The sequence below is a fragment of the Somniosus microcephalus genome, chromosome 28 (assembly GCF_052327205.1).
Source record: "Somniosus microcephalus isolate GS21.2 chromosome 28, FLI_Smic_1.0, whole genome shotgun sequence".
Taxonomy (NCBI): Eukaryota; Metazoa; Chordata; class Chondrichthyes; order Squaliformes; family Somniosidae; genus Somniosus; species Somniosus microcephalus.
Genome location: NC_141014.1, coordinates 34,593,228 through 34,605,260, shown reverse-complemented (window position 1 = coordinate 34,605,260; position 12,033 = coordinate 34,593,228).

The window sequence follows — 12,033 nt, the reverse complement described above, 5'->3', positions numbered from 1 at the left end:
CTGAGATCTAAATATGAGATCTGAGCAAACATGTCAGAATCTTGCGAACCCATCTTCTAGCCATAAGTTTTTTGTGCAAGACTATCAATCAGAATTAGTGGACTTTACGCTTGACAGGTAAGTCTGCTTTTTCTGAAAAATCCTATCTCACTTAGGGTACTTAATGGTGTTGAAATGTTATTGGCCCAGCGAGTGTTGCATCCTTTGAAAGGAAGCTCGCCACTTTGTTTGTGTGTACAGAGTTTAGATTTTCCACTATCGATAGAATTAAGAGTGTTCACTACCTGGCACTAAAACAGGCTTGAGTTCCCCAAAGCTTTTCCTTATCTGAGGAAGGATGTTCTTGCCATGGAGGGAGTGCAGCGAAGATTCACCAGACTGATACCTGGGATGGCAGGAATGACGTATGAGGAGAGATTGGGTCGATTGGGCTTATACTCGTTGGAGTTTAGAAGAATGAGAGGGGATCTCATTGAAACTTATAAAATTCTAACAGGACTAGACAGACTAGATGCAGGAAGGATGTTCCCGATGGCCGGGGAGTCCAGAACCAGGGGTCACAGTCTAAGGATAAGGGGTAAGCCATTTAGGACAGAGATGAGGAGGAATTTCTTCACCCAGAGAGTGGTGAACCTGTGGAATTCTCTACCACAGAAGGCAGTTGAGGCCAATTCATTAAATATCTTCAAGAAGGAGTTAGATATATTTCTTAGGGCTAAAGGGATCAAGGGATCTGGGGAGAAAGCAGGGAGAGGGTACTGAACTTGGATGATCAGCCATGATCGCATTGAATGACGGAGCAGGCTCGAGGGGCCGAATGGCCTACTCCTGCTCCTATCTCCTATGTTTCTATGTCTATGTTTTCTTCATCCTACTGTCTGTGAAAGGTGGTGTACAACAGAGGCACAGAGGCCTAGATCAAGGTCTGCAGTTACGACGTGCAGAAGCAAACTGCAAAGAGCTCGTTCCTGCCTTCGCCATCATTCTCCCAGTGCAGTGCTGAGGGAGTGCCGTGCTGCCGGAGGTGCCATCGTTCGGCTGAGATGTTAAACCGAGGCCCGTCTGCTCTCTGAGGTGGATGTAAAATATCCCATGGCCACTATTTCGAAGTGTCACACTATGTCCTGGCCAATATTTATCCCTCAATCACAAAAACGGATTATCTGGTCATTATCACATTGCTGTTTGTGGGAGCTTGCTGTGCGCAAATTGGCTGCCGCGTTTCCTACATTACAACAGTGACTACACTTCAAAAAAAGTACTTCATTGGCTGTAAAGCGCTTTGGGATGTCCTGAGGTCATGAAAGGCACTATATGAATGCAAGTCTTTCTGTCTTTAATGGTACGCAGATATGACAACTGTGCTGTCAAAACTAAACAACTGTATTTGGCCAGCCTGCGGGACGTCATTTGGAGGTTGAGGTCCAACCTCCACTATGGATGCTGAGATTCTGTTGCAGGAGTCAAAACCGTTGTGGCATAGCCATTGACAGCCTCCCGATCTACTGGGAGGTTTATCTTCCCTTCATTTCCTGTTCCGTCCAAAGACCTAGGAAGAGTCATTCTGCTGGCCAAGCAAAATGGTTCTCGGACTTTCTGACGCTGAGCATCAATGAGCCCTCCCAGATCTTGTAGAAACAGAATCTGCGAACACGGGCGTAATTTGGCTGCGCTTCAGGAACATCAGAAGTCTACCCATTCTTGACTCCAATCCTTCGTTCTATATCTGGTTCGCTTGTGTACTGTTGCAGTCCCTCCCTTTAATGAGCAGCTCCTTATCAGTAGTGTAATGATCAATAACATGTCATTCTATAGTGGACACTAGGTGGAGCCGTAGAGCTGTGTAGAGCTGTATATAGCTGTATGTATATAAGACTACACTACCCAGCTGTATGTATATTAAGACTACATTACCCATGAGGCACTAGGCCACCCACAAGGCAGCAGTCGAGATGGATGCCTCTACAGATACTGTACCTAGTCCACATGTGCTCAATAAAAGTGTTTAGCAAAAGCTAGCTGTGTTCATAATAAGAATGTCTTTATTAATGAACATAAGAAGTAGGTGGTTTTATTACAACTTTGTCTGAGAAAGGCAATTTTGGCGAATAAATAAAACAGCAAAAGAAGCCATCTTTACTCTGGTTGCCAACTTTTTACATTAACCAGAAATGGTTTACAATTACAAGTTTACCAAGGACTCCACACTCTGTTAATACCATTTACACAGACGATGTATGTAAAATATATGTTAAGAAGATCTTGTACCAGACTCTGCCACCCTCCAAATGGAGAAGGATGCGTGATGATCCTTCTTTGTTGAAGATAGTCTGGAAGAGTGCACTTGTGTCTCCTCTTCACCCCACAAGATCTTCCTCCCCCTTACATCCTCAATGTGTTGTCACCGAGACTCATCACACTGTTTCCTACACCATCTTCTTCCTTAAGACCAACAACACTCGAGAAGCTCGACAACATCCAGGACAAAGCAGCCCGCTTGATTGGCACCTCATCCACCACCTTAAACATTCACTCCCTCCACCACCGGCGCACCGTGGCTGCAGTGTGGACCATCTACAAGATGCACTGCAGCAGCTCGCCAAGGCTTCTTCGGCAGCACCTCCCAAACCCGCGACCTCTTCCACCTAGAAGGACAAGGGCAGCAGGCGCATGGGAACACCACCACCTCCAAGTTCCCCTCCAAGTCACACACACCATCTGGACTTGGAAATATATCGGCCATTCCTTCATCGTCGCTGGGTCAAAATCCTGGAACTCCCTCCCTAACAGCGCTGTGGGAGTACCTTCACCACACAGACTGCAGCAGTTCAAGAAGGTGGCTCACCACCACCTTCTCACGGGCAATTAGGGATGGGCAATAAATGCTGGCCTCGCCAGCGACGCCCACATCCCATGAGCGATTTAAAAAAAAGATGGTGGAACTCCTCATCTCCGTCCTCTCTCCTGCAGCCTGCAAGCTTTTGAGACACATGCATTGAGTCATCTAATCAATCTTTCTGGATTCTCTCCCACTCTTCATCTCCCACTACTATCTGCATTATGGGTGGCGCCCTTCACCTACATTGTAAATTGCAGATTGGAAGTTGGAAACAGAACGTTCAGTGGGCTGAATGGCTTGTCTTTCTCCTTTATTTGCTCATGTCTCTGGTTCCTCGCTAGCTTGCATGTGTAGGAGACTGGAATCTGGGGTCAACCTGGCATCAGTCTTTTACTTTTATTTATCTAGGCCAAAAATACTGGTCACATTGCAGGGAACTATTGCCTTGAAACTATTGATTGCATCTGAATGCTTAAGAACATAAGAAATAGGAGCGGGAGTCGGCCATTCGGCCCCTCGAGCCTGCTCCGCCATTCAATAAGATCATGGCTGATCTTCTGCCTCATCTCCACCAATACTCCCTCTAATTTTTTTCGTGCGTGGTCCCTTACATTTGCTGCACGCATGTGTGCTATCTTCCAGCTTGTGAGCGGCCTGTGCGGGACCTCCTGATTGATGCGCGCCCACGCGCCCACATATCAATCGGGGGAACATTGAACTCCACCTTCCCACCCTATCCCCATATCCCTTGATTCCCTTAATATCCAAAAATCTATCGATCTCTGTCTTGAATACACTCAACGACTGAGCCTCCACAGCCCTCTGGGGGAGAGAATTCCAACGATTCACCACCCTCTGAGTGAAGAAATTTCTCCTCATCTCAGTCCTAAATGGCCGACCCCTTATTCTGAGACTGTGACCCCTGGTTCTAGACTCTCCAGCCAGGGGAAACAGCCTCTCAGCATCTACCCTGTCAAGCCCCTTAAGAATCTTAGGGGAAAAAATTCGGTTGGTTAGCGCCTCCCTCTTGTGCCTCCAGGGGGCGCTAGCAACTTAACGCCCGAGCGCGGCGATTTCAGCGCTGCTCTCGAAATTGACCTGGCGTTTTACAGTGGCGCTAAACACTACCGCCACGATCTCCTGCACCCGCAGATCGTGATGCCATGCAAGCGTGCAATGCCCCGGTAGCGCCCCGGACTGGAAATTGATTCTTGCCCCCTGCCTTAGCGCTTGCCGCTAGGAACGACAGGTAGAGGGGGATGTTTTGAAGGCGGGAAGGGACTGGGGGAGCGCTGTTTAATGGCGTGCGCTTCCTTCTTTCTCTTGTCGGCAAACTTTTTGGCATACGCAGGTTGAGAGGGAGAAAGACGTCCAGAGAGATTTAACGCTGTCCTAAGGAGTTTTGGTCCTGAGCACCACTTTTCAGGTTCCTATTTATCTGAGCTCCATATTTACAGGAAACTTTGGTTTATCCGGAGGTTGTATGTCCGGAATACTCGATCTAACGGCAAAAATCAGGAGCCGTTTTCTATAAGTTTTTTTAGTTCTCGTTCTTTTTTTTCCCCAGTCAGGCACTGCAAGGTCTGTAGCTATAGCAACAGCTTCAGCTAGAGACGCTTGCAGCTGCAGCCGACTCTTTAGAAGCTGTTGCTAAGCAACAGTGTTTGTTGTCAGATACGGAGATGAAAACCTCCGTATGCTTCAACATTAACTTTGTATGTCCGGCAGTTTTCATAGATCGGCAACACGCCGGTCCCGTCGGTGCCGGATATCACAAAGTTTCCTGTACCACATTTAGAAGATTTTAAATGGGGGCTGTACTAACTCGGGGCGTCGTCCTCCAGCTTCACCTTCGGAGGCAGCAGAGGCAAAGAGAGAGAGTGGCAAATGTGGCCAGAGGGAGGAGGGCCAACAGGCCTCTGCACAGGAGACCTTACCCTCCCAGGGTATTCCGGGAGCAATTCTCCGACATTCATTTGTCTGAGGAGCAGTGTTTCCGCAGGCTGCGCTTCAGCAAGGAGGTGGTTACCGAGCTCTGCCACCTCCTGCAACCAGATCTGCAGCCTCAGCTCAGGACCAGGACATCTCTGTCGGTGGCAGTGAAGGTGATGGTGGCTCTGAATTTCTATGCCGGCGGCTCCTTCCAGGCTTCAGCTGGGCACGTAGCGAATATCTCCCAGTTCGCTGTCCATTGCTGCATCCGGGAGGACACAACTGCTCTTTACAAAAGGAGAAGGCAGTACATCTCTTTCCCCATGACCTGGGACAAACAGCGTGAACGGGCATGTGGCTTCGCTAGGATAGCGGGCTTCCCCATGGTTCAGGGCGCCATTGTCTGCACGCACGTGGCATTGCGGGCACCTCATGAAAATGCAGAGGTGTCCCGAAACCGCAAGGGCTTCCACTCTCTGAATGTCCAGTTGGTGTGCGACCAGGGATTGGTGCACCACCTCAGGAGGAGGAAGAGGGAGAGGAGGAGGGGGCGGCGGCGGAGGATGAAGAGGAGGATCAGCAGCACCAACGTGGGAGGGAGGCGCTCAATGTTTCCTCTGCAAGGGCGGTGAATGCCTGATAAGACACCACTTCTAACGAATGACAGAGAAGATGACCTTCTTGGATGAAGAAGCACATCATCGCAAGCATCCCGCAACCCCCATTGCCGGGCAAAGCTCCAATGAGTCAAATCAGCAAAGTTGTAAAGTTCCAATAAATTTTTTTATTTATATTACAAACTGTGTCTTATTTATTCAGGACAAACAATTAGAAACAAACACAACAATTCATAAACAAACAAAACTCGTTCTTACTACATCGAGATAAGTGTCAACACAGTAAACAAATATGTTAAGATGAACATCAAACTTTCCCACAAACATTCCCCCCATTTATTACATAATTTACTTTATGGCCTTCGAGGGTGATCTCCATCCCCTGCGCACTTCCCCCCCTTCCCACCCTACTGCTCCTCCGTCATGTGGCCCCAGTGGCTGCAGCAAGAACATAAGAACATAAGAAGTAGGAGCAGGAATAGGCCACTCGGCCCCTCGAGCCTGCTCCGCCATTCAATAAGATCATGGCTGATCTTGGGCTCAAAGCCACTTCCTAGCCCGCTCCCCATAACCCTTCACTCCCTTATCTTGCAAAAATCTGTCTATCTCCACCTTAAATGTATTTAATGACCCAGCCTCCACGGCTCTCTGGGGCAGAGAACTCCACAGATTTACGACCCTCTGAGAGAAGAAATTCCTCCTCATCTCAGTTCTAAAAGGGCGACCCTTTATTCTGAAACTATGCCCCCTAGTCCTAGATTTCCCCACGAGGGGAAACATCCTCTCTGCATCTACCCTGTCGAGCCCCCTCAGTATCTTATATGTTTCAATAAGATCACCTCTCATTCTTCTAAATTCCAATGAGTATAGGCCCAACCTGCTCAACCTTTCTTCATAAGTCAACCCCCTCATCTCTGGAATTAACCGAGTGAATTGTCTCTGAACTGCCTCCAATGCAAGTATATCCTTCCTTAAATAAGGAGACCAAAACTGTACGCAGTACTCAAGGTGTGGTCTCACCAGTACCCTGTACAGTTGTAGCAGGACTTCCCTGCTTTTATACTCCAACCCCTTTGAAATAAAGGCCAACATTCCATTTGCCTTTTTGATTACTTGCTGCACCTGCATGCTAACTTTTTGTGTTTCATGCACAAGGACCCCCAGGTCCCTCTGAACTGTAGCATTTTGTAATCTCTCTCCATTTAAATAATAATTTGCTTTTTTATTTTTCCTGCCAAAGTAGATAACCTCGCACTTTCCCACATTATACTCCATCTGCCAAATGTTTGCCCACTCGCTTAGCCTGTCTATTTCACTTTGCAGGTTCTTTGAGTCCTCTGCACAACTTGCTTTCCCACCCATCTTTGTGTCATCCGCAAACTTGGCTACATTACACTCGGTCCCTTCATCCAAGTCATTAATGTAGATTGTAAATAGTTGAGGCCCCAGCACCGATCCGTGTGGCACCCCACTAGTTACCATTTGCCAACCAGAAAATGACCCCTTTATCCCGACTCTCTGCTTTCTGTTAGTTAGCCAATTCTCTGTCCATGCTAATATATTACCCCCAACTCTGTGAGCTCTTATCTTATGCAGTAACCTTTTATGTGGCACCTTAGCAAATGCCTTCTGGAAATCCAAATACACCACATCCACTGGTTCACCTTTGTCCACACTGCTCGTTACATCTTCAAAGAACTCCAGCAAATTTGTTAAACAGGATTTCCCTTTCATAAAACCATGCTGACTCTGCTTGACTGCATTATGATTTTCCAAATGCCCTGCTACTGCTTCCTTAATGAAGGACTCCAGCATTTTCCCAACGACAGATGTTAGGCTAACTGGTCTATAGTTTCCTGCTTTCTGTCTCCCTCCTTTCTTAAATAGGGGTGTTACATTTGTGGTTTTCCAATCTACTGGGACTGCTCCAGAATCCAGGGAATTTTGGTATATTGCAACCAATGCATCCACTATCTCTGCAGCCACTTCTTTTAAGACCCTGGGACGCAGGCCATCTGGTCATGGGGACTTGTCGTCTTTTAGTCCCATTATTTTACCAAGTACTTTTTCCTTAGTGATAGTGATTCTCTTTAGTTCCTCCCTCCCTGTGGCCCCTTGATTATCCATTATTGGGATGTTGTTAGTGTCTTCTATCGTGAAGACAGATACAAAATATTTGTTCAGATTCTCTGCCATTTCCCCGTTCCCCATTATTAATTCCCCAGTCTCATCCTCTAAGGGACCAACATTTACTTTAGCTACCCTCTTCCTTTTTATATACCTGTAGAAGCTCTTACTATCTGTTTTAATGTTTCTTGCCAGTTTACTCTCATAATTCATCTTCTCTCTATTATTCTTATGATCACTCTTTCCTAGAGGATCCTTTACTATGAGATCATTTATTAATTCTGTCTCATTATACAACACCAGATCCAAGATAGCCTGCTCCCTGGTTGGTTCCATTACACATTGTTCTAGGAAACCATCCCGGATGCACTCTATGAACTCCTCCTCAAGGCTACCATGGCCAATTTGATTTGTCCAATCAATATGGAGATTAAGATCACCCATGATTATTACCGTACCTTTTTTACAGGCCTCCATTATTTGTTGATTTATACTCTGTCCAACAGTATTGCTACTGTTCGGGGGCCTGTAGACTACGCCCACCAGAGAATTTTTCCTCATATTATTTTTTATCTCCACCCAAACCGATTCTACATCTTGATCTTCTGAGCCAATCTCACTTCTCACCACTGCACTGATCCCATCCTTTACCAACAAAGCCACCCCACCTCCCTTTCCTTTCTGTCTATCCTTCTGAATTGTCAAATACCCTGGAATATTCAGTTCCCAGCCCTGGTCACCTTGCAACCACGTCTCTCTAATGGCGATCAGATCATACCCATTTGTATCTATTTGTGCCATCAACTCATCTACCTTGTTACGAATGCTGCGTGCATTCAGATATAGAGCTTTTAACTTTGTCTTTTTACCATTTCTCCTTGTTTTGGCCCCATTTTCCGTTGCACTCTTATTTTTAAACATTCTGTCCCTTCCTGTCACACTCTGGTTATTATTTCCCCCCTCTCTATCCTGCTGTATTGTTTCCTCATTTCTCATTGTCTTTTTAAATTCCCGCTCACCCTCTCCCTCTCCCTCACTACTGGGAACCCTCCCCCCCATGACAGAAGGCTGGCGGGAGGCTACTGAATGTTGGATTCAGAGCCTTGAAGGACGCCCTCGACCAGCTCTGGGCCTGGAGGGCCCGGCTGCAGACTGCACCAACTCTGCATGGGCGGCAGCAGTCTGGGCTGGCTGGGCTACAGGCTGTTGCAAGTGCAATGGGGAAGTGGCAGTGGTGGGAGCAGGAATACTGTCATCCCTGAGAGAGGACAGCACCTCCCTGCTCGACCGACACACTGCCACTCCCCCGGGGCAGCACCTCAGCATCCGGAGCACAGATTGCTGGCCTGCTGTGGCACCGTGAGATCCCCGGTGGACTGTGGGCGATCCAGCCAGGATAGCAGCAGTCAGCGCTTGTGTGGCATCAATCTGAGACTGCATGAGAGCAGCCTGAGACTGGAAGGCACCAGCCAATGACTCGATTGCAGCATTAAGCCATTGCGTTGCGTCGGCCTTTGCTGCAATGGATCCTGCCACCTCACCCATTACACGCAGCATGGGCTCTGGTTCACCACGGTCTCCCTGCAATTCCACCATCCTCTGCAACGAGGCAAGGATGGGTTTGAGGGTTTGCGCACAGATGACGGCTGTGCTAGCACCGGACTCCTCCATGCTCCTAGCCAGTCCATCCATGCTGTCGGGCGCCCTTGCCAATGCACCCATGAGCTCCGTATACATGCCCTGATGTAAGAAAACTACTAGGCACTTGGTCTAAGCGTTAAACAAAGCTTTAATCAACTGTTTTTCAACATGGAGATCTAGTTGTGTCCTTCACTAGTTCCTGTTAAAGAATGTCCTGCACAAGCTGGGCCCATGCCTGAGTATTTATACTCTCCCTGGACAGCGCCACCAGCAGGCCACCCAGTATTATTACATAAGTCATTTTCACATTAATGACAAGATTCATGTCATTCCCATTGCCTGCATATTCATGGCCGCAATGTCGAGGTCATCATCTGAGTGCTGTGCAACAGAGCGCGTGCGTGTACTCACCCTCCAGGGAGATGGCCCCCAAGCTTCCCTTCCCCCATGGCATTGCTGCAGCCCGCTGGGTCCCGGAGCTTCACCCACATCAGATGCAAACCCTCTGCTCCCCTCCAGTGAACGCGTGGCCCCAGTATCGGAACCGTCACCCTTGGGAGACGCAGGCGGTGAGGCTCCGGCTTCCTCCTCCTCTGGTGCGTCGCTGCCACTGGCAAGCTGAGTTACAGGCTGGTCAGCTGGTGTTTCACTATCTGAAACAGGAAGATACAAGAGTGGCTTTAGCATGATGACAGGGGGCCAGTAAGGGAGCAAGGACTGGAGACAGTTAGTTAGATTGAAAGTGTAAAAGGCTGGTGTTGTGAGGGGGAAGTGGTATGAGAGAGGAGAGAAAGCTGATAAACAAACCATTGTTGTCCCCAAGAGAGTCGACCTCTCCAACTGCCACGACGCCTACTACCTGGCTCGCAATGAGTCTGTGGACCCTCTCCTCCAATTCAGTGAGGGGTTGTAACTCCACCTGTCCTCCTCCCGTTCACTGGGTCTCTTGCCGGTTATGTGAAAGCTTGGCCTACAAGAAAAAAGACAGCGTGTGAGTAAGTGTACAGCCATGTGTTTGGCAGATGTGCCTACCATAGTTGAATAGCGAGGTGTGGGATGTGCATGTGAGTTTTATGAGATGGCCATAGGTCTTGGATAAGTGTTGGGCATTTGGGTATTTACACCGTCTGGGCACAGTGTGAGGTTGAGATGGTGGGATGTAGAGGGATTGAAAAGCAGGTACTCACTGACGTAAGACAACTACTAGGCACTTGGTCTGAGTATTAAACAAAGCTTTAATCAACTGTTTTTCAACATGGAGATCTAGTTGTGTCCTTCACTAGTTCCTGTTAAAGAATGTCCTGAGCAAGCTGGGCCCATGCCCGAGTATTTATACTCTCCCTGGACAGCGCCACCAGCAGGCCGCCCAGTATTATTTCATAAGTCATTTCCACATGAATGACAAGATTCATGTCACTCACCCTAACCACCCGAGTGAGGCCGTTGAACTTTTTACGACATTGTATGTGTCCTCTGCACCAGGCTCTGCGATGACACACGCTGGCCCCACCTCCCTCCAGTCTCTTCTAAACTTGCGGGGCAATGGCCTCCTGCCACTCTCTGGAAAGAGCACTGCCTGTCGCCGATCAACAGCGCCAACCAGAGCCACCGATGTCTGGTCGTTAAAGTGCCGGGCTCCCTCCCTGGGCCTCTGAGTATCCATCACTAGTATTAGGTGAGGAGGTGTTTGCAGGCCGAGATTGAAGGCTGCAATGAGTAGGGTGTGGCCAGCAAGAGGTGCCCTTTAAGTCTGTCTGGCTTCCATGGTTGCGGACATCGCCTGAGCTTCGGTAGTGTTCTGAGGTAGCGCCTCACTCCCCGATGTTAGCGCCTTAAGAGAGGTGTGCAGAGCCTGATTTAGCGCTCAAATCATCTCCAGGGGCAATGGAGACGAATTTCGCGGTCGGCGGCGATAATTAGCGCCGGGTGCTAAACTTTGCGCCCGGCCGACATTAGCACCCCGAAATGGGCGATACACGATTTTTCCCCCTTATCATCTTCTTCTTCTTAGTCAGTCCCTCGGAACCGAGGATGACTTGCTTCCACATTAAAAATGAGTTCACAGGTGACTGATGAGTCCAATGCGGGACCTACAGTCTCTGTCACAGGTGGGGCAGACGGTGGTTGAAGGGGCGGGTGGGTGGGGTGCTTGGGTTGACGTGCGCTCCTTGCGCGGTTTGCGCTTGGCTTCCGCTTGCTCCCGGCGAAGAGACTCGAGGTGTTCGGCTGCCTTCCCGGATGCTTCTCCTCCACTTTGTGCGGTCTTGGGCCAGGGATTCCCAGGTGACGGTGGGGATGTTATACTTTTTCAAGGAGGCTTTGAGGGTGTCCTTGAAGCACTTCCTTATGCATTTCAATGAAATCACTTCTCATTCTTACTCCCTATTCTACTTAACATGCTCGTCTGACATTCCACTGTCCGATATTTTTACAGAGGCATTTAAAATAAACAGGTTTAATGTCTCGAATGAAAGAGCAGGAAGGAGGAACCTCACACAAACATGTTAAGTGTTCATCTACTAATATTGGCAACTGTAGTCTCGTTCCTTTACAGGTTTCATTCTAAAACCAAAGTCTAAGTAGGTTATCGGGGGCCGTTTGAAGTGTTTGTTCCTTTCCAGGGACCCAGGGTGCTGCACCTCCGACGGTCAGACAGAAATTTGAGGGGGCGAGGAGAAAAGCGAAATGTTTAAAATATTCCACACTGATCATAGTCGGAGACCTAAGCGCCTTTGGTGGACTGCGGTAGGTAATGAGGACACGAGATAGTAATTCCCCTTCACAACGCTGAAAACCCCTCTTTGCTCCCCTCTGCACTAAAGCTTCTGCAAAGCGGGTGGGCTGACTGCGATGGCAAAAGTAGAGCATTTAACTTGC